The sequence below is a fragment of the Aotus nancymaae genome, unplaced genomic scaffold (genome assembly GCF_030222135.1).
Source record: "Aotus nancymaae isolate 86718 unplaced genomic scaffold, 86718_ANA_hifiasm-v0.15.2.pri h1tg000007l, whole genome shotgun sequence".
Taxonomy (NCBI): Eukaryota; Metazoa; Chordata; class Mammalia; order Primates; family Aotidae; genus Aotus; species Aotus nancymaae.
In genome coordinates, this window is record NW_026988418.1 from 4,025,279 (window position 1) to 4,048,947 (window position 23,669).

Genomic DNA, 23,669 nt, shown 5'->3' on the forward strand with positions numbered 1-23,669 from the left:
AAAAAAAAGGAGAGCCACTTTGTCTCCCGTCTGCCTGACATGCTCTTCTCTGCCCCCACCCCCATGATCTGGTGACCTTATACTTGTCTGTCCTGCCACCTTTGCCGGGCCAAACCCGACTCTTGGCTCAATCCAAGTTTAAAGGTCATTTCCTAGGAAAGTCTTCCCAGATGAGGTTAGTCCCCGTATCTCCCTCTGTACTGTTCCTGTCTGTTATGAGTTGAATTGTGTCCCCCTGCAAAATGTTGAGGCTCAAACCCCAGTCCCTCAGAATGTGACTTGGTTTGGAAACACGGTCGTTGCAGATGTGACAAGTTAAGATGAGGTCATTCTGGAGAAGGGCGGGTCCCTCATCCAATATAACCACTGTCCTTATAGGCAGGTGGCCACGTGAAGACAGACACGGGGAGAGTGCCATGTGCTGATGGAGGCAGAAATGGGAGTGACGCGTCAACGCGCCAAGGAACGCCAAGGATTGCCACCTGTCACCAGAAACCAGGGGAGAGGCACGGAACAGATTTTCCCTCACAGAACACAGAAGGAAGAAACTCTGCCAACACCTGATTTTAGACTTGTAGCCTTCAGAACCGTGAGAGCCTACATTTCTGTTGTTTTAAGTCATCCTGTTTGGGGCACTTTGTTTCAGCTTGCCTAGGAAATGAACACACTGCTGTTCCTAACTTGTTCCGAGCTTGTCTCCCACACCCCGCCCCCTGGCTGTGAGCTGTTTAAAAATAGGAACCCTGTCGTCTTCTTCACCCTGAATCCCTAGTACCTGGCACAGGTCTGGCATATAGCAGGGCTCAGTAAATATTTGTAGAATGAATGAATAGCAACCTAAAACATTAAATTAGCAGTATTTATAGCATTGTGAGTCATTTTTATTTTCTCCATGTGACATATTTTGTTTTCCTAAGTTACTACTTTAAAAACTGTATTAATGTTATAATAAAGAAAAAACCAAAACCACGTTATTTTTCCTTTCAAAACATACATTAAAGTAACAGGCATTTCCACCAATGTGTGTTTTGTGAAGAAGGAAAAGTTCTTCTATCTGCTTGATAACTGCTTTTTATTGATTAATTGATTCCTCCTCGTGTCACTAGAGTGCTTTCCGGAGTCAGATTCACAGAGCATGAGCTCTAGGGCCTTGCAGGGTATAGATTATGGGTGGGAAGGAGCCAGCCAGGGTACACATTCTTCTCAGCCATCTCCACGATTCACCCCCTCCCTTGGCTTGTAAGATCTGGCCAGATGTGGTACCTGTCTCCTTACAGGGGCTATGAAACTTGACACTGGAGAATACCACTACTCTTGGCCAAAGGTGACTCCCCCAAATAGAAGCAAGATCCTGTCCTCAATGACCACACCATTCAGTGCTTCTCAAATCGAAATGTGCAGGTGAATCACCTGGGGAGCTTGCTTTGATCCATGGGTCACAGGTGGAGCCTGAGATTCTGCATTTCTAAGAAACTTCCAAGTGATGCCCATGCTGCTGATCCATGGACCACCCAAAGCACTGAGGGATGAAGAGACATTGCTCTAATTGTTCTGCAGAAAGAGTGAACACTTCAGGGAAGGGGAGGCCAGAGAAGGCATCATCCCAGTAGTTGCACCTCAAAAGATAGGTGAGGTTTGGAAAGGCAAAGGTGGTTCTAAAGGAAAGAGGTGGTAACTACTAGGAAGGCCCAGGGAGAAAACGTTGTGTTCAGAGGCTGGTGAACAGAACAGTGCAGTTGGAGAGGAGGTAGGTACAACTGTGGAACAGGGGGCTGGAAAGAGGCTGGGAGCAGCCAGTGCAGGGCTCCAAATGTGGGGCTAAGAAGCTTGGCTTTCATCCTGTAGGAGTGAAATCTGACATGATTTAGATGTAATGCTTTACAGAGATCAATCTGACACTGAGTGCAGAATCAGAAAGAAGTCTGACAGCAGGAAGAGCAGCCAGGAGTCTGTTACATCCATGGTGGAAGAAGGGCTGCACTGCTTCAGAAAGTGAGGTGCGAAGAAGAAACGTGGCCAGGAGTCATGGGTGGGGTTAGGGGATTGCCTAGAGTGAGTGAGGTGGAAAAGTAGGGGAGAGGGAAAAATGAAATCCAAGATTATTTACAGGAAGGATGGGGGTGAGAGGTGCCATGAGCAAAGCTTGAGGTCCTAGAGAAAAAAGCCTGGCTTAAGGAGAAGATGAATCCCCATTTTAGTCACGATAGGTCTGAGATAATGCTGCAACTCCCACATTCAGGTGTTGACCAGGTAAGCTGATTCACTAGCACTCAAGAGAGCAAGGTGAGTGGGCAGGATTTGGGTGTATTCTCCAAAGAAAAAAATGGGGTGTGGAAGGAAGGAGAATGCCCAGAAAAGAGCATAGAGTGAGGAAAGATTGAGAGGTAATATTCACAGTTAGAGGTAGGAGGAAGAGGGAATCAACTGAAGGAGGGAGAGTCCATGGTGAAAAGTAGGAGAGGAACTCACAGAAGATGCTGTGAGTATACAGATGGCCAAGCTGGAAGCCCTACAACGTCCTGATACTGAGACCAAAAAGGAGCCTTTCCAGCTCAGGATGCAGGAGGGAGGCTAGGGAGATACTCTGACTCACTCCCTAAGGCACAGGGGAAGCCCAGGTCTGAAAGGAGCACAGCTGGAATGGAAAGCAGAATTTGGACTGAAAGAAAAGGGGGCTGGATGCACTGGGGAGGATTTGGGGTGCTGTCAGAGCCCAGGGCTCTGAAGCACTTATTCCAGCTCAGTCCTAGCACAGGAAGGACAATTTCCACACATGCCACCACACACACAAACACACACACTTACGTGCCCACATGGCTGGAGAACTCCCAGGGCAGAGCAGAGGCGACTGGGAAAAGGTCTTTGGATCAAAGCTTTATTACAGGTGAGCACATAATTTATCATCCACCTGGGACCCTTGTGAGGATAAGCAGGGACAATACTCACAATCATACCTGGACCGTAGGTGAAAATGAGGACTGTGCCAGGCAAACCCAGCCATATGGTCACCCTAGCTGGTGGATACTGGATCCCAATAAGATACACATTTGGTTCCCCTGTTCTCCCTTCCTAGACGGAGTGGGGGACAGCAGAAGAGACATGTAGGCTCATCCTGAGAGGCAGGGGCCCCCCTTAGGGTGTTGGTGGATGGGACAAACTCTCCCTCACCCAGGCCCACTCTCGTCTGAGCACCAACGCCCTTGCTGGGGGAGACGCGGCAGCACCACGGACAGCGGCCGGCGGCCCGCCTTCCTCCCGCCTCCCTGTCCTCCTCCCCTCCACTCCCGCCCCTCCCCCGAACCGCCCACGAGACCCGATCAATATTTCATGGGGGGAAGGGGCTCCAGTTACCAGCCCCGCGCCAAGCCGGAAGGCGCCGCCCGCGCCCGCTGCCCACCCTGGGGACCCTCCTCAGAAACCTAGCACAGCCTCGGCCCCAGCCCAGACAGATACCGCCCAAAGATGTGCACGCATTCCCTGCAATCCCTCCATCCCCCGGACCGTTTCATGGCACAAAGACCCGCGCACACGCCATACACCTTCGGTCGGCCGCTCAGACGCACCACAGAGCAAGATGCACGCTGTACAAAGACGATGACGTACACAAAACAACAGGCACACACCACACCCAGCAGGCAATCCACCTAGACAGACACTCAGACACCGAGCACACACATGCACATAAAAACACACCTTGTGCATCAGACTCACATGGCATGGAGATGCAGCTACACAGACTCACACACATCACACAGACCCATGACACACCTTACCACACACACAAACTCACACGCTGCACAAAAACTCCCTCACAGAGAACCGCAGACATATCGCATGAAGATACATTCACCACAGACACACACACAGTGCACATACAGTATGCCCTCAGAGACCCTCAGACATATCTGTGAGCTACAGAGTTACATTCGCCAGGGATACACACACACACACACACACACACACACACACAAACTCTCTCATATGTACACAAACACATTATGCCTTCACAGAGACCCTCAAACATTCACCATGGATACACAAGCACACATCCCACATTTTACCCAGGCGCTCCATCCTCCTGGTGCCCAGGCCACCCTTCTCACTGTGAACATGGGACTAGGGAAGGGGCAGACAGGACTTCCCTCCCTCCTTCCCATCTGCCTTCTCTACTTTGGCCCTGCTCGTAAGCCCTGAGGATGAATCCACTGTGTCCTCTGAGGCCCCCTGGGATCTGCTGTGAGTTCCCAGGGACAGGCAGTTGGCACAAAGCGGTGGGCAAAGTGGGGAGTAGGAGACGAGGGACCTATGAGACTCCGAAGCCTCCTGCTTCACTGTCCCTGAGCCCCAAGCTCTGGGACATGAAGCCCCAGGGGCAGCTTTGCCCTTACCTGTGGCTCCCAAAGCCTCACTGCTCCCTAGGCCTCCCTGAGGCCTGTGTCACACATGGGAAGCAGGAGAACTGTGGGGTATGCAGTCTCTACTCCCCCAAGGAGGTCTCAAATCCTGGCCTCAGAGATGAGGTAGCATCCTACCACATTCAGACACCCCATCTCCGTGAGCCCCCATCCCAAGCAGGTTGTGAAAATGATGGCACAAATTCTCCTGCCCACCCTGGGGACCCTGTCTACATGGAAATCATGGCAGGATCCTCCAAAAGAAACCCAAGCCAGGGTTCAAAGTGAGCAGAGGAGAGCAGGCCAGTACAGCAGGGGGAGACCTCTAGATTTGTCCGGCAGGTGGAAGGGATCTTCAAAATTATCTAGGCCAACTGTGAATATGTCGGACATCCCCATACCATTTCCCAATTTTGCATTAAGTGCATAACACTGTGTGCCACCTCATTATTTTTGCCAAATCTACAGGCTCCTAGTCTGGGTGCAGTGGCTCACGCCTGTAATCCCAGCACTTTGGGAGTCAGAAGTGGGTGGATCACAAGGTCAGGAGATCGAGACCATCCTGGCCAACATGGTGAAATCTCGTCTCTACTAAAAATACAAAAATCAGCCAGGCATGGTGGTATGCACCTGTAATCCCAGCTACTGGGGAGGCTGAGGCAGGAGAATCGCTTGAACCCGGAAGTCAGAGGTTGCAGAGAGCCAAGATCATGCCACTGCATTCCAGCCTGATGACAGAGTGAGACTTTGTCTCAAAAAAAAACAAAAAAAAAACAAAAAACCTACAGACTCCTGTATTGTTTGTTATTTATTTTCTTTTTCTTTTTGGAGATGGAGTCTCACTCTGTCACCCAGGCTGGAGTGCAGTGGCAAGATCTTGGCTCACTGCAACCTCCGCCTCCCAGGTTCAAGCGATTTTCCTGCCTCAGCCTCCTGAGTAACTGACACTACAGGCACACACCACCATGCCTGGCTAATTTTCGTATTTTTAGTAGAGACGGGGTTTCACCATATTGGTCAGGCTGGTCTTGAACTCCTGACCTTGTGATCCTCCTGCCTCGGCCTTCCAAAGTGGTGGGATTACAGGTATGAGCCACCACGCCCGGCACTTATTTTCTTTAAATTGACACTTTGGCCAGGGACAATGGTGGCTCACATCTGTAGTCCCAGCTATTCGAGAGGCTGAGGTAGGAGGATCACTTGAGTCCAGGAGGTCAAGGCTGAGGTGAGCCAAGCTCAGGCCTCTACACTCCAGCCTGGGCGACAGAGTGAGATCCAGTCTCGATAAAAAAATAAACAGATAAAAATAAATAAATTGACACTTTTAACTTAAATGCAACTATTTTCAACAGAAACCATGTTATTACTATAAATGGAAAGCCAATATCACTTTTAATAAATAGAAAATGATGATAAAACAAATACAGTAAAAACAAAATTATGTTATTATGTTTTAGCTACATGGAGTTGCCAGCCAATGTTCTGAGCCTAGCCTCAGAGCTCTCTGTTAAAAAGGGAGGGCAGCCAGTGTTGGAAAGTTGTTAAAGACACACTAGAAATTTCACTGACACTTTCTCCCTTGGACAATCTTGGATTTGGTAGTGTTGAAAGGGAACCAACTTTCTCACTATGTGAGCCAGGGTTATGCAATGGCACTGAAAGTCATCCCGGGTCCCACTCCACACACTGGGAAGCTCTAGGCTTGTCCACCTCTTGCAGGAGTTAGAGCACAGTGGCCAGCTAGTGCCCTGTTGCTGCAGCCCATTCTGGTAATAACAACCCTTTAGAGATTGCTTGGTCCTTTTCTATTCACAAATTGTCATAATGGCCACCATCTAATATGAGTCTCAGAAGAGGAATTATCATCCCCATTTCTGAATGAGAAAAGTGAGGCTCAGAAAGGATAAGAGACGTGTCCATAGTCACAGAGCCAGCTCCACAGGGCAGATCCACAAGTCAGAGACTTGACACCCACCCAGACGCCTTTTCTACTCTACCTGCATCCATCTATCCTACAGTTGGCAGCCCTTGCTGGGCAGTGGGGAAAGAGAAAGGATGGTAATGTGCTATCTGCCCATGAGACCCTCACAATCCCAAACAGCAAGGAGGCAAGTCAGCAAATCGCAGCGATTAAGAGAGGTGAAGAGCTTTAAAATCTAGCCTGTAAATGCCTGAACTGCAGTTTCCTTATCTGTAAAAGGAGTTGACAGGCTGGGTGTGGTGGCTCACACCTGTAATCCCAGCACTTCCAGAGGCCAAGATGGGAGGATTGCTTGAACCCAGGAATTGGAGACCAATCTGGGCAGCATGGTGAAACCCTGTCTCTACAAAAAAATATAAAAATGAGCTGGCTATGGTGGCATGACTCCATATCTAGTTACCAAGGAGGTTGAGGTGGGAGGATTACTTGAGCCTAGGAGTTTAAAGTGTGAGTGACAAAATGTGACCCTGTCTCAAAAAAAAATTAGCCAGGCATGGTGGTGTGCACCTGTAGTCCCAGCTATTGGGAGGATCATTTGAGCCTAAGAAGTTGAGACTGCAGTGAGCCATGTTCGAGCCACTACGCTCCAGCCTGGGCAACAAAATGAGACCCTGTCTCTAAAAAAAAAAACAAAATAAAATGGGAACAATAATGGTACCCATCTTATAGGGAGTGAAGATTAAATGAAATGTGTGAACACAATATCTGGCATAGAGTAAGGGCTAAAAAAATGTTTATTACCAGGGAAGTACAAAGAACAGAATCAGTACAAGTCAAGAATGAGTCACTAGGGGGAAGGTGGGGTAGACATAGTTTGATTTTTCACTGAGGAAAAGAATGAGTATGTCTTGGAGAATGAAGATTTTGGTGGGGAAAGAGTCTTCTGACTGCTCCTGTCTTCCTCTTCCCTCTCTCCTCACTCCAAAGAAAGGTGAGAAAATTCAGGCTTTCCTCTCCCTCCCTCTCCTCAGGCCTCTAAATGACATTTGACAGGTTTTTCAGATCCTGTTATGGGCACTCCTGCCCAAGAAAAGTCTCCCCTTTAAGTCACAATTCCAGGCCTTTTTTCTCCAGCTGCTGTCCAGATGGAAGGCTGGGACTCAGGCCCAACTGCCTGCACCCACGTTGGCACTCTAAGAATTCCAGATGTCTTTGGAAGTCCTTGCCCAGCTAACAAAGACACCCCTTCGCTGAAGGGGGCACTGAGAGCCATGTTTGCATGTCTCTTTGATCCTTCCCAGTAGCTACAGATGATTGGACCAGGATGGGCACCTGCCCCATTCTGAGCCAATCAGATCCTCTCCTGGGAGTTTGGGATTGGATCTGCCAAGCCCCATGTTGTCTCTCTCCATGTGGCTGAAACCGAGAGACACAATACTGGAACTATAGGTGGCTTGGTGCCTGAAAAGGCAGAGATGTTCAGTTTGTGGAGACAGAAAGGCAAAGACGGCCAACAGGGTGCAGAGAATGGATGCTTCAAGTTCTCTTGGCCTCCAGGTCCCGCCTTCCTGAAGCTAATGCTTTTCCTTCCCCTTAGTTCCCGGGAATCCCTTGTATCCTCATAATAAACCCTTCTTTATTACTGAAGCTGGTTTGAGTGGGTTTCTGTATATAAGCAAAGACCTAATTAAGACAAGAGAGAAGCTGGGAGCCGGAGGTACGCAGATGAACAATCCTGAAAAAATAATCACTGTGCCTGCGTCGGAGGAGCCCAGTTCAGTGGGAGACAGCGAGTAAGAGATGTAGACTTCGCACAGATGTGGCAGAGGGGGGCGGGCTAACTCTGCCCGGGGAGGGGCGGAAGGGCTCCGCAGGTTTCACAGCAAAGGTAGCAACTGAGCTGATTTTGAAGAATTAAGGACGTTCTCCATGGAGACAAAGTAGGGGTGGGGAGGCATTACAAGCAAAGGGAACAGCAAGTGCAGATGCACAGAGACTCAAAACAGCTTGGTGCGTTAGAGGGACCGCCAGGAGTTCAAAGTGTGGCGGGGAAGCAGGGGAGACAGGCAGTTGGGCGCACATCACAAAGGGCTTTGAATACCATGATAAGAAGCCGAGGCCTTTTCCTGTCAGTGATGGGGAGCTATTGAAGTATTTTAAGTAGCAGGGGGTGACAGGGTCAGTTCTGTGTTTTAGAAAGATTGGTCTGGGGCTGCCTGGAGAAAGGGCTGGAAAAGGCAGGCCTGGAGGCAGGGACCAGTTAGGAGGCTGCAGCACTCCTCATCCAGTCCCTTCATTCACCCAACAGCTCCCTGTGTACCTACTATGTGCTGGGGTGAGGCAAAACAGGATTCCTGAGCCCACAGAGTCCACAGTCTAGCATGAAAGAGACACGACGGAAAAGTGATTCGAGTGTGCTGAACGTTATGAAGAAGTACAAGGTCCTCTGGAGCGGGGTGCTGTTTACTGTCTAGTTTTTAGGCTTCCCTGCGGAAATGACGTTCGAGCTGGTATCTATCTGAAGGATAAGTAGGAGTTAGCAGGGCCCCGAGAGGGGGCGTGCATTCCAGGATTGGGGACAACACGTGTGGAAGTCCTGCAGCTGAGGGAGCGGGAGAGTGGCGGAAGAAGACACAAAAAGGTAGGCAAGAACCAGATCCCACAGGGCCTCGGAGACTGCGTCAGTGCATCTGGCTTTCATTCCAAGAAGGCTTGGAAGGGTCCTAAGCAGGGAAATGACACAATCCAACGTTTATCCTAAGAAGATCATGAAAGAAAGCGGGGCAAGAACAAATGTCAGGAGACCAGGTAGGAGGCTGTCACAGTGGCCCAGGTGAGAGCCAACGGTGGCCCGGAGGGGGTGGGGGGCAGCGAGAGGGTCCATGGACTCAAGGCAGAAATTCAGGAGGACTAACAGGACTTGCTGAGGACTGGCTATGGGGGCGTGGGACGGGGAGAGGGAAGTATCCAGGGGAACTTCCAGCTTTCCAGCTTGACCAGGTGGGTAGATGGGGTGCCAGAGATGAACCGGGGAGCCTAAAGACAGAGCAGGTGCAGGTAGGAGAGTCCAGAGCCGGGTCTGGACCTGACCTGAAGCTGATTGTGAGACATCTAAGTGTAGTCCAGGAAGCAGTTGCACCTGCAGATTGTTGGGGCTTTTTTTTGAGACAGGGTCTCACTTTGTCACACAAGCTGGAGTGCAGTGGCACAAACACAGCTCACTACAGCTTCAACCTCCCAGGCTCAAGCGATCCTCCCACTTCAGCCCCCTAAGTAGCTGGGACTACAGGCACGTGCTACCATGCCCAGCTAATTTTTGTATTTTTTTTGTAGAGATAGGGTTTTGCCACATTGCCCAAGCTGGTCTTGAACTCCTGGGCTCAAGTGATCCACCTGCCTCAGCCTCCCAGAACTTTGAGGAGGTGTGAGCCACCGCATCCAGCCAGACCTGCAGATCTTGAACCCAGAAGAGATCATTAAAGTCAAGAGATTAAATGAGATTACCTGGAAGGTAGGAAGGGAGGGGGCAAAACAGTGGGAAGAGGGATTGGGGCAACTTGAGGAGCCATGGTAGTAGCAGGACCTGGGGCACAGTGACAAGGGGCTCTGAGCTTGGCAAATCAGGACCATGAAATGCAGAGGTTACCTTCTCTCAACCCCAGAAGGCACCAGGCTCTGGCTCCCCTTCTCCTGGCCAAGCATCATGCCCTTAGCCTGGATTCTTCCCGGCTGCCACAGCCCTCCCTTCCCCACTGCACTTCTTCCCTTTGGGCAAACTCTAAGTTATCCTTTAAACCCAGTGCAGGTGGCTGCTCCTCCTAGGTGGAGACTTCCCTGGTGTATGCATTGCTCTGCAGTTGGACAACCTGGTTTTGAATCTCAGCTCTACCACTTGATAGCTGTGTGACTTTGGACAGATAACCTCAGTTTCCTCATCTATACCACGGAGATGATGATAGTACCTACCTCATAGGGCTATTTGAAGATGAGTGTGTAAAGTGACGGGCAGAGAACTAGCACACAGTATTCACTAAGTGTTAGTCTTATTAACATCCCACCTACCCTGGGATGGTTAGTCATGCCCTCTACCTCATACTTGGGAACTCTTTGCAAGTCTGTGTCTTACCTTGCCTCTTCCTGCCCTACCCGATTTGTAGGGCTATATAATACGCAGAGCCCAGTGCTAAATGAAAACGCAGGACCCCTTGTGCAAAGTTACTAAGAATTTTAAGATGATGTCCGCAGAACATTAAACTAAGTGTGGGGTCCTTCTAGGCACAGGGCCCCGCGTGACCATAGACTCTTGAAACCAGCCCTGCTCCCACCCCCAGCCAGCCCTGGGCCTGGCCCAGAGTTGATGTCAGCCCCCACACAACAGAGTAAAAATGCCAACTGACATTGAAACAGGGCTTTTATGATTTCCACGTGGAACTGTACTTTATCCTTTTCCTAGATATAACATTAACTCCATTTTATAGTTGAGGACACTGAAGTTCAGAGATGGGTATGCCTTCCCAGAGATCACCCAGCTCAGGAACTGCAGAGCTGGGATGTGAGCGCAGATCAGCCTGGTGCCAAAGCCCTGCGTCTTGCCCTCTGGCTCCCCAGGGAGGTTGGAAGAACCTGGCCCCAAGGGCTGAGCCTCGTCAACAAGGCTGTGATGCAACTTAGACTGGAGAGAGGGAGCTGGAGGGACTGGGACTGGCCCCCCTTCCTCCTGGGGCCAGCCACATAAACAACGGGTTCCCTGGGACTGAGGCTGAGGCACTGGGAAAGGGGTAGGAGAGGGCAAAAAGTCACTTTCAAGAAGGCTCTGCCTGAGGGCCACAGACCCTAACATTCTGGGGAAAGCAAATCTTGCCTTTTCTGCTTCAAACCCTTTAGGGATTGACATTGGCCCCAGGATAAATTCCCGAGGCTTTAGTATCCTGCTAGACTAGGAAATCCGGCTGGGCTGTCCTGGGCCTGCCTACACTGCCCTCCCTCCACCACTCCAAGCCTGTTCTCACCATCACCAGGACCTCAGACACACTGTTCCCCTCCCTCATCCCTTCTTCTTTGCCTCTACAACTCCTTGGCACCCTTCATGACTCAGCTGAGACGTCCACCTCCAGGAATCTTTCCCAGACTACAGAGGGCAGGAGAGCAATTTCAGAGACAGGTTCCAGAGCTCCCCTGAGTACCTCCTTTCTACACATGTCACACATGTAATTACTTGATCTGGGTCTTGCCCCGGCTAGAATGTCAGCTCCGTGAGGGCAGGGGTCACCTGGCACATAGAGCCTGATATATCAGAGATACCTGGTGGACTGAATGCATCCTCCTGCCACAGAGGCAAGAGGGCTGGGCATTCTTTCTCGTTTTTTCTTCATTCCTTCCAGACCCTCCTTTTCTTGTCTAGGCTTCTTGAGCTCAAGCTATGAAGAGCTCAAACTTGCAAAGGGAAGAGAACCATCATACAGGATGTACCCTCCCCCTGCCAACCCTGGACTAGGTACAGTACATCTGGTTACTACATTTAATTCCCTACCCACATTCCAGATGGGGTGGGGCAGTATGGGTAGAAATTATTCTTCTTTTCCAGAGGAGACTGAGACTTAGGAGTTGAGGCCACCTGCCTGAAGTGATAACAGTTTGGAAGCGGAAGGCATTAGATTTTAATCCTGTCTGTCTGATGCCCAAGTGCCTGGTCTCTTCTCTGCCCCAAACCACACAACCCCTGTGACTCACCATTCCCAGCAAGCTCACCTCCAACCAGAGCTCTTGTTTCTAACCCCCGCCTTCAATTCATACACACCCCAGCTGATAAAGCTCTTCCATCAGGTCAGCGATATACCAGTGTAGGAGACAGCCCCACTGTCAGTGAGAGGCCAGTGTAGAAATCACTCCTCCCTTGGGTCAACAAAATGCCAGTGTGGGAGAAACACCCCCATCATCAGCAAAATGCCAGTACAGGAGACGCATCCCGCACCCCAAGTCAGCAGATTGCTAGCAGGAGAGACAGTGCCACAGTCAGCAAAGGGCCAGTGTGAGAGACACTTCCCTCCTCTGCTGGAGCCCATGACATGGACTGGGGGGTACACACAGAGAGCTCTCCAAGGTGGTGCCCCTGGAGTGAGAGGAGGCACAGAGGCAGCTGTTGCCTGGGAAAGGTTGTGGCTGGGGAGTGGGGCAGAGTCAGGTGAGAGTTCTCACATGGCACTAATGAAATCAACCACCAGCCTGCTCCCCCCTCCCCAGGGACCCTATAGGCTCCAGCTGATGCAATGCCCAGGCCAGATAATTGTTTTCTTCCCTCCTTAAAGGGCCAGCTGCTATTGCAGCTGCAGACATCACCCAGACCCCTGACAGACCCCACAGAGCTCAGCATCTGGGCAGGAAGTTGGGAAGCCCAGAGAGTAGCAGCTTTAGGCCTGGGCTCCTCGCAGTAAAATCCAATTAAAGTCCAGAGACCAGAAGCATCACTGAGGAAGGAGGGAGGGAGAGAGACTAGTTAAGACAGTGTACACAGGCCACTTGCCCTGAGAGAAGGACTGTGGTCCCTGCTGGGTCCTCAGCACCTGGCTCCTGCACGCTGGCCCCAGCAAGTACTTGGCACAGAGGTTGCTTATGAGTTCAGCAGTGATCTGCTGAGCCCTCCTGAGTGCCAGGCACTGTGCTGCGCAGCTCAAATCCACCATTTCACTCGCTCCTTCCTGTTACCCACATAGCAGCTGGGTTTGTTTTACCGAAAGAGTCTCAGAGAAGGGAAGTGATTTCCTCAACATCACACAGCCAGAAAGTGGCAGAGCTTGGGTTTGAAGCCAAGTTTAACCAACCCTGGGCTTCATACCCTGTAAGGGTCGGGTAAGTGTAGAACCCCAGGGCTGAAGTCCCTAAGCAAGGCAGTCAGGCACAGAAGGCAGGAAAGGGGTCTATGAGCACTAAACAAACACTAAAGGGCATGGCGCCTGGTTTAAGCACAAGTTGCATGGGCCACCTCCTCAGCACGTTCCTGACCAACCCACCCACCCCTCCTCCTCAACCAAGAATGACCCATTAAGCTAACCACATGCCCCTGGGGACAGTTGGCAGCTGCCTGATTACAGACTAATTGATGGCTAGCAGCAACTATGGGGTGGGTGGGGGGGGGCGGGGAGATGGCTCATTAACCCCTTGGTGACCAGGCCCAATCCTCCTCCCATGACTTCAGGCCCCAAAACCCAAGGAACCCAGACTGAAGAAGTCATTATGGATAGAGGACAGGACCAAAGGGGCAGCAGCTTGCTTCCCTACATCCTGATAACATCCCTGGGGCTAGGGTTGGACACTGATATTCACCCAGGTGTCCAAGCCCTGAAGGGCCACATTCAAACAGGCCCCAGGTGGCAGTGCCAGTCAGTGCCCCCTGTTCTCTAGCCTTGGTATGCCAGTTGCCCACCCCATTCCAGGATCCTTCCTGAGCTTTCAGGACCAGGACACTGAAGAAACCCAATCCTCAGGGCTGAGTTGTCCAGAGGTGATGGGGTCCAGGTACCCAGGCGGCCAGTCAGGGAAGAAATCCCCCCCATGAATGACAGCGTGCCCAAGTTGCCCATCAAGGGTCTTGCCAAGCCTCCCTGGACCCTGGGCTCTGCACCATTTTGCTGACCAACTGCTTTTCCAGCTTCCCAAAGCCCCCTCTTCCCACCCTAGGGCTGGAGTGAGCAGCACTCCTTTTCTTTTATGGGGCTGGAGTGGGGGGGGCGGTCCTCTGGCCACCACGACGATGTCACGTTGGGAGGAAAAAGTGGCTGCTTCTCAACCAGGGCACAGGCAGGAGGGAGAAAGGCAGGCTGCCTTCCAGCTCCCTTTCCAGGAGGGATTTTAAGCACTTTCCAAAAATGTCATGCCAGGCAACGCTGTTGAGGGTCCCAGGAGCTCTGAGCAGCGGCTAAGAACTCAAGACTCTGGGACCCCTTCCCCATTTTCCAGGCGTCCCCAAACACCCCACGTCCCTCTCTCATCCCTTAGCCCCCGCCCCAGAGCTCTCTCACACCCTGTGCTCATCCCCCCACCCCCGCCCCTGCACACACACATCCCTACGTTGCGCTTCAGGACCAGAGACCCCTCCCCCCATGGTCCTCCAGACCTCTGCAGCCCCCTCCCCACGTCCACTCCCAGGCGAGCAAGGCCTGCTGACTTACCCGGAGGTGGGGCCGGGGTCCAGATAGGGAGGGGGGCTCCGCAGGCCTAGGCGGCTCCGCAAGGCGGGGCAGGTGCTGCCCCGGGACCCCGCCCCGCGGACCCGGCAGTAGGCGCGGCCCGGCCCCAGGCGGGCGCGGACTCCGAGTGGGTAGGCACGCGGGGCGGGGAGGGGCGGCGAGGGAGGCTCACGGGGGCATCGCCCGCCACCAGGGGGGCAGCTCCGCTCCGCCCGCCTGCGCTACCGGCTCCGCAGCAGCCACCGTTCTCAGTCGCCGCCGGGTGCAAAGCCCAAGCTCCGGCTGGCGGGAGGAGAAGGGAGGCGGGGCATGCTGGGGGCGGGGCAGCAGGGATGGGCGGGGTCAACGGGCCGGGCCTCGGTGGTGGGCGGGGCCTAGGGGAATCCGGGGAGTTTGGCTTGCCGGATTGGGGGAGACCTACATTAATGAGGCATCGAAGAAGCAGTGTTTGGGAACGCCTCAGGCCTCTACAAGTCCCTAAGACGCTCCTGCCACCTGCCCGGCCTCCTCTCTCCACCACCACCCCCATCTGTTCTTTCTCATCCTTCCTTATCTTTGGGGCACCTCCCAGGACCTCACAGGCACCGCGGTGCCCCCTGCCCTATCCTGGACCAGTTCCAGGAACGTCAGATGGTGAGAAGAAACGACTTACAAACGTCAAGTCCATCTTACAGATGGAAAAACTGAAGCTCAGAGAGGAGAGAAGACTTGCCCAAGTGCCTGGTATGAAGAGAAAGACTATACTGTCCCTTTCAGACAGAAGGATCTGTAGAGAAGCCGGCCCGGAAGCCCAGGTTAACCTCCTTGCCCTGCACTCTCTACTTCCTCTAGAGCAATGGTTTTCAACTTAGGGCGATTTTGCCCCCCAGGGAACATTCGACCATGTCTGGAGACGTTTTTGGCTTTCACAACGAGGAGGTTGCTACTGGCATTTCATGAGAAGAGACCAGGAATGCTGCTACACGCCTGCCATGCACAGGATAGCCCCCGCGCCAGAGAATTGTCAGGCCCAAAATGTCAGCAGGTTTCTGAGGCTGAGAAACTCTGTTCTAGGGCTTGGAATCTGCCTAAATAAACCTCCAAATGGACTCCTGGAGGCCTGAGTTCTTCTGCAGTCCGGGAGGATACTGTATAAAGTCTTTCCTAGGGTCATGCCTGCCCCAACTTGTCTGTTTCACCTTGCTTAGGACTGGTCAGTTCCACTCTTGGGCTCCGTGGTTTTGAATTCCACTCATTGACAGAGAGGACAGAATAATTAATATTTGCTGAAGGCATGTAAAACCAGTAGTCTCCCTGCTGAGGGCATGAATGAAAATGTAAATGGGGGTCTGGCGCAGTGACTGAGGCTTGTAATACCAATGCTTTGGGAGGCCAAGGTGGGTGGATCACTTGAGGCCAGGAGTTCGAGACCAGCCTGGCCAACATGGTGAAACCATGTCTCTACTAAAAATACAAAAATTAGTCAGGCGTGGTGTCTGGCACCTGTAGTCTCGGCCACTCAGGAGGCTGAGGTACAAGAATAACTTGAACCCAGGAGGCAGAGGTTGCAGTGAGCTGAGGTCTCACCACTGCACTACAGCCTGAGTAACAGAGTGACTCTGTCTCAAAAAAAAAAAAAAAAAAAAAGTAAATGGGGAGTTGGAAGGTGGGGAGAAAACGGAAAATTATTGGAATTAAGGCCTCCTTCTGAGGATAGCTAGGAGGCATAGTCATCCTATGCCTTCCCTTCTCACCTGGTCTGTGAGAAGCATAAACTGAGGCCCTACAATGTGAAAAGCCTCAAAGTGGGTCTCATAGCTGGTCAGAGGTGGAGCTGGGACTTCTGATTTTATTTATGTATTAATTAAAGCTTTGTCATCCTCTATTCTACTTCAGGCCTAGGCCTGGAACTAGGGCCTGGGTGGTGGAATGATTGCTCTGGAGCAGCAAGGGGGACTAGATTAGGGGAGGCAGGATAGAGGCCAGGGCAGGACCTGGAGCAAGGGTGGAGGTGAAGGGTGGGAGTGCAAAGAGGAATCAGGCTTCCCCTGTGCTCCTCACTGGCACCTTTCACAGAGACACATAAACCAGGGGCTCCCTTTGTACATCTGATGAAAACTTTGCACTCTCTCTGGAGAAATGTGCAACGTACAGTTTGCTTATAATTTCAGTAACTCCAAAGTTCTATACTGGCCACCAGAAGGATTAGATGGGAGGTGGGGGGGAGGGGGTGATTCTTAAGTGTATATAGAATAAACATACATGAATAAAAAGTCCAGGAAGAGGCCGGGTGCCGTGGCTCACATCTGTAATACCAGCACTTTGGGAGGCCAAGGTGGGCAGATCAGGAGTTCAAGACCAGCCTGGCCAACATGGTGAAACCCCATCTCTATTAAAAATACAAAAAATTAGTCAGGTGTGGTGGCTCACACCTGTAATCTCAGCTACTCTGGAGGCTGAGGCAGGAGAATCACTTGAACCCAGGAGGCAGAGGTTGTAATGAGCCGAGATCATGCCACTTGCACTCCAACCTGGGCAACAGAGCAAGACTCCATGTCAAAAAAAAAAAAATTCAGGAAGAAAAGTAATGAAAAGGGATTTGTTTTAGCCGATACTAAAACATACTATAAAGTCAATGTATTTAAAACAGTATGGTATTGAAGCAGGACTAGACTGATCTGTGGAACAAAATGGAGTACAGAAATGGATCCAGCCCCACAAAGGAATTCAATCTATGATAAAGATAGCACTTTATAGCCCAGCACAGTGGCTCATGCCAGTAATCCAAACACTTTAGGAGGTCAAGGTGGGTGGATCACTTGAGACTAGCCTGGGCAACATGGCAAAACCTTGTCTCAAAAAATAACACAAAAATTTAGCTGGGCATGGTTGCACATACCTGTAGTCCCAGCTACCAGGGAGACTGAAGTGGAAGGATTACCTAAGCCTGGGAGGTCAAGGCTTCAGTGAACTGTGATCATGCCACTGCACTCCAGCCTGAGCAGCAGAGCAAGACTCTTGTCTCTAAATGAATGAATGAATGAATAAAAGACAGCACTTAAGGCAAATGGGGAGGGAGTCTGACAGGGAGTGGGGAGGGGAGATAAGCCTTTCAACAAATGGGTGGAATAACCAGCAAGCCTTTTGGGAAAATTACAAAAAGCTGTGCCCTTATGCTACACAGAAATAAATTTCAGGTGAAGCACATATTTAACACCATAATGTATCAGAAAAAAAAACATGAGTGAATGTTTTAATAATCTTGGAGATAGAAAAGACTTTCTAAGCATAATGAAACCTAGAAGCCATAAGAGAAAACATGGAAATGTTTGACTACAAGACTTCTATACAGAAAAAACGGCCATAAGCCAATCTGAAAGATAAATGACAAAACGGAGGGGATCAATCTTGGTTGTCCTCCACTCTTCCCCCTCCTGCCTGCCAGCCCCTCCAAGCTTAGATGGGGATGAGCAGGAGGGACGGCTGGGGCTGTGAGAGTCGAGACCGAGCACCTGGCAGAGGCTTCTCCCGTGGCGCTCTGGCCAGTGCCCACATGTTCAGGGGCCGGGAAGCCCCGGAAACCCCAGGCGGGCCATCTGGGTCCTCAGCAGGTGCCTTGGCACAGCGGAGCCAAAGTCCGTCTGGAGGCTGCTCACCACTTCCCTCGCGTGGCCATCCTGGGTACTTCAACCCTCTGTTCCTGCTCATGCCCCTTCTGAGTATAAAGGCGAGAATTTAAAAATAAATAAATAAATAACAACTAATTTTTTGAGGTAACTAACCATGTCCCAGGCATTGTGCTAAACACCTAAGCTAGCATGTTTCATTTTCCCCTCAAAACAACTCTTCGAGGTAGGTCCACAGTATTCTCATCTCCGTTTGATGGGAGCAAACTGAGGCTTGAAAAAAAGTGACTTGTCTAAGTGGTGGCACCAGGATTTAATGCCCCATTCCTGGCCTCAACTCCTTAATGTACAAAGCCATACTTTGGGAAAATTCAATAAAACAAACTTTTTTGAGGTTTACCTTGATCCAGGTCTTTTGCAGGTGCTGGGGATTCCGAATTGAGGAAGATAGTCATCAGAGGTGACAGCAGAGAAACACTCCTGATACAGCAAATCCTGATAGCTACAGAGGACTCATTCACCCCGAGAAGGGGTGGAGGCAGTGGGGAGGGATCCGGTGGGGCTTGGGGGAAGAGCAGTGATCTATGCACTCTGAGTTTGGGGGTAGGCCACAGATGGAGCTGAATAAAGTACACCAGGACAAAGCTACGGAGTTTAGGTGCAAAGATTTTTTGAGAAGTTTACCATGTTTCACTTGGTTGGGTCTAGGGACAGCCAGCATGCTCTGACAACCCAACCTGCCTCTTTTGCAGACGCCTCCCCGCCCCAGTTCAAGGTGCTCTCAGAAGCTTGGAGTCCCTCTTGACTCCCTCCTCTTCCTCACTTCGATCCACTTAATTGTCAGGGTCGTCCAATCTGCTTCCCCAATACTTCCTGGGTTCACCCACTTCTCTCCATCCCTCTTGCCTCTCCTCTAGTCCAGCCTGACTTTCTGTCACTCCTGAATTCAGCTGCTGTCAGTGACTTGGTGTCACCACTTTCAAACTTTTACACAAGAGAAATCCTTCTAAAACAAATGTGACCAAATCCCCTCTCCTACTGAAAATGCTTTTCATTGATTCATTCAATAAATGTCAAGTATTTATTATATTGATATGCAGCCCTCATCTGGCATGTCCCACAGCATCTGCATCTAAACACATCCAGAATAAGCATCTCCCCTCCAGGCTTCCCTGTCTTGGTGAAGAACATCGCCACCCAAATCTTATTATATGTTGAGTATTCAAGATATAATTATGAGCCAAACATGAATTTAAAGCCTATGGGGGTGACAGACATGAACCAAATGGCCCCCTAAATAATTGTGTAATGAAAACTGGGCTAGATGCTATGGGAGGGCCTGACCTAGCAAGGGAGATCTTCGAATGCTCCCCAAGGCATCCCATCTGAAGTTTGAATAGCAGTCAGCCAGGTCAACAAGCCAAGGATGTGTTAGAGCTTACGCAAAGGCCCTGAAGTTGCTTCTCTGAGTTTCTGTTTCCCTGTCTGTGTAATGGGAATATTTAGAGTTGTGAAGATTAAATGAGTTAATATGTGTAAAGTTCTTAGAACAGGACTTAGGACATAAGTTTTCCAAAAGTGTTAGCTAGAATAATAACAATGTTTTTTTTTTTCTGTTTTTGAGATGGAATCTCACTGTCACCCAGGCTGGAGGCAGTGGCATGATCTCAGCTCACTGAAACCTCTGCCTCCCGGGATCAAGTCATTCTTCCACCTCAGCCTCCTGGGTAACTGGGATTACAGGCATGTGTCTCTACACCTGGCTAATTTTTGTATTTTTTGTAGAGATGGGGTTTCACCATGTTGGTCAGGCTAGTCCTGAATCCTGATCCACCTGCCTCAGCCTCCCAAAGTGCTGGGATTACAGGAGTGAGCCACTGTGTCTGGCCAATAACTTAATATATTTTTTTAAAATGGAGAGATATTGGAAATCTTTCAGCAAAGGAGTTAAATGAGAAAGTAGCATTTTAAAAATGTCACTCCAGCTGCAATGAGGAGCATGGATTAGTAAAAAGAAAGAGCAGATTTGGGGAAACTAATGAGGAGACTTTTTTGGGGTCCACTGAGAGCTATGGGCATTTGGGGTAGGGAGGCAGAGAGAAATTGGAGAGACTTTGTGGTTTAGGTAGTAGACACTACTGTGCTGTGGGAGGCTGTAGAAGGCAGGTGGTCCCTACAACAGGTTGGTGAAGATGTTCTTCACCAAGGCAGGGAAGCCTGGAGGATGCCCAGGCCTGGGGGGAGATGCTGATTCTGGATGTGTTTAGATGCAGATATTGTGACCCCCCAGATGAGGGCTGCATAGGCAGCTGATTCATTGTGGAGTTCAGAGGAGAAATTGTGGCTGGAGATACAAAACTAAGATTGTTGGTGAAATGGTTTGGATCTGTATTCCCACCAAAATCTCACGTCAAATGTCAAACTGTAATCCCAGTATTGGAGGTAGGGCCTGGTGGGAGGTGATTATACTAGGGGTGGTTTCTCACGAATGGTTTAGCACCATCCCCTTGTTGCTGTTCTTGTTATAGTGAGTGAGTTCTCATGAGATCCGGTTGTTTAAAAGTGTGTGGCACGCCCCCGCCACTCTGTCTTGCTCCTGCTCCTACCATGTAAGAAGTGCTGGCTCCCCCTTTGCCTTCAGCCATGATCGGAAGCTTCCTGAGGCCTCCCAAGAGACGAGCAGATGCCAGTATCATGCTTCCTGTACAGCCTGTGGAACTGTGAGCAAATTAAACCCCTTTTCTTTTCTTTTTCTTTTCTTTTTTTTTTGAGATGGAGTCTCATTCTGTCACCTAGGCTGGAGTGCAGTGGTGGGATCTTGGCTCACTGCCACTTCCACCTCCCGGATTCAAGCTATTCTCCTGTCCCAGCCTCCCAAGGAGCTGGGACTACAGACATGCACCACTATACCTGGCTAATTTTGTATTTTTGATAGAGACAGGGTTTCATTATGTTGCCCAGGCTGGTCTTGAACTCTTGATCTCCAGTGATCTGCCCACCTCATCTTCCCAAAGTGATGGGATTACAGGCATGAGCCACCAAGCCTGGCCTACCTTTTCTTTATAAATTATCCAGTCTCAGGTATTTCCTTATAGCAATGCAAGAATGGACTAATACAGCTGGCAAATAAGTGATCACCTCAATCATCCCATCTGTGAAATGGTAGGGATAGGAGACAGCTAGATGATTTTTAAGGTTCCTTCTGGTTCAAACATGCATAGGATTCCAAGTGTTGAGGTCAGTAGGACTCCAGAGACAGAGAGAGAAATCTATGTGTTCTGAAAGACTTGGCAGAAGTTCCTTGGAGGCAATTTGTTATTCATTCATCTGTCTTTTACTGAGCAGCTACTCTGAGCCACATGCTGTATTAGGGGTGGTAGGGTAAACAAGACCTATCCCCCAAACCAGTGTAGTGGCACACATCTGTAATTTCAGCTACTCAGGAGGCTGAGACAGAGGATTGCTTGAGTCCAGGAGTTCAAGGCTGCAGTGATCTGATTGTGTCACTGCACTCCAGCCTAGGTGATGGGGTAAGGCCCCATCTCTGAAAAAAAAGAAAAGCCCAGGCATGGTAGATTACAGGCGGTGATTATGTCTGTAATCCCAGCACTTCGGGAGGACAAGACAGATGGATTGCTTGAGGTCAGAAGTTCATGACCAACCTGACCAACATGGTGAAATTCTGTCTCTATTAAAAATACAAAAATTAGCCAGGTGTGGTGAGAGGTGCCTGTAATCCCAGCTACTCAGGGGGATGAGGCAGGAGAACCACTTGAAACTGGGAGGCAGAGGTTGCAGTGAGCCAAAATCACACCACTGCACTCCAGCCTGGCGACAGAGTGAGACTTTGTCTCAACCAAAACAAAACAAAACAAAAAAACCATCTCAGGGTCTCAGGCGTGGTAGACCAAGGAATGTTTCTTAAAGGATGTAACAACTAAGAACTAAGATAAAACCTCAGGTCGGGTGCGGTGGCTCACACCTGTAATCCTAGCACTTTGGGAGGCTGAGGCAGGCGGATCACAGGTCAAGAGATCGAGACCATCCTGGCCAACATGGTGAAACCCCATCTCTACTAAAAATACAAAAATTAGCTGGGTGTGGTGGCGCACACCTGTAGTCCCGGCTACTCGGGAGGCTGAGGCAGAAGAATCGCTTGAATCTGGGAGGTGGAGGTTGCAGTAAGCCAAGATCACGCCACTGCACCTGGTGACAGAGCAAGACTCCGTCTCAAAAAAAAAAAAACAAAAAAAAAAAAACCTGAAAGTCATGTAAAAGAAAGCTCCTTCTTCTTGAATTTTTTACTTTAGACTTTACCATTGCACCCTCAGGGTCCATTCCAGGCACAAAGGCCCAGGCAATAGCAGTTGCATTTCCTAGGTTCTGTTGAATTTTCCTTCTTCTCTGAGATCCTTCTTCTCAATGTTCCCTCTGGCCTCATCTTCATGTTCTCTGCCAGGGCTGGGAATAGGGTCAGAGAAAAGGCACCGAGGACACAGAAGTAGGGAGACAGTCACTTATGGGTCATGCAATGTGCTCCTGGCCCTCTTCCCACTCACACCCCAACTCCAGCTTTCCCCTGTACTCTGCTGGCATCTTGCTATTCCCACATATGGCTTCCTCTGTTTACGGTGAGCTTTGCCAACACTTGACTGAGGAAAGTTTGCTCCTGCTGAGCAAAAATGTCGCCTCCTCCTGGAAGTCTACTGCTTTCTCCAGTCATCTCTGCCCTTCTCCCTAGGCCAAGATGGCGCCCTGTGCGCTAACAGAATGGTGAAGACTGCACGGTGGTTAACAGAGCAGGCTTTAGCATCAGAGCCCTGCTGTGCTGTTTATTATCTGTGAATCACTCTCTGAGCCTGTTTCCTTCCACATGCCTGAAATGTGGTGCTGGCATCACAGGGGAATTGTAAAGATTAAATGAGAAAATGTATGTGAAGTGAACAGTAGTGACTGATACATATACCAATCAGAAACATGATATAATAAAGACAGGAAAATAATTAGAATACATAAGCACTTTAGAAGATGCATAAACAATAACAATAGCTACCACTTACATTAAGTGGTTATTGTTTATACTTCTGAAGTGCTCATGTATTCTAATTATTTTTCTGCCTTTATCTTCATTATATCATAAGTTTCTGGGAGCAAGAAGGAAGAAGAAGAGGAGGAAGAAGATAAATGACATTTAACCAGCATTACAACATGTCTGCTGAATAAATAAAGAAACAATAATTTCATGGGAAATGTTCTGGACAGGAAATCTGGAATCCTGAGCTCCAGTCACATGGTCCTAGTGATGGTAGTTTCTGCCTCACTCACATTCACTTTAAGGAAAAGCTGCCCAGACCACAAACCCTGCTGGGGCCATTCTTTAAACCACTTGGCCCTCCAGCTTCTAGAGTTGAGCAGATAGGGCCAGCACCAGAGTCAAGGGTCACCATTTTATATATTTGCTGCTGACCTCTGACCAACGTTGTACTACGGTGCGAATGCGTTCCCCAAGGTTCATGTGCTGGAAACTTAATCCCCAATGCAACAGTGTTGAGAGGAAGGTCCCAGG

At 50.1% G+C, this 23,669-nt stretch overlaps 1 protein-coding gene across 2 annotated transcripts in view; it reads right to left on the bottom strand.

Moving 5' to 3' along the window:
- Positions 1–14,543, bottom strand: part of RIMS3 (regulating synaptic membrane exocytosis 3) — a 42,862-nt gene extending 28,319 nt beyond the window's left edge. For both annotated transcript variants that reach the window (XR_001105228.3, XM_012439164.3), the window contains exon 1: positions 14,481–14,543. The gene's annotated coding sequence lies outside the window, so the exon portion shown is untranslated. The remainder of the gene's footprint in view (positions 1–14,480) is intronic.
- Between the last annotated feature and the right edge of the window lie 9,126 nt (positions 14,544–23,669).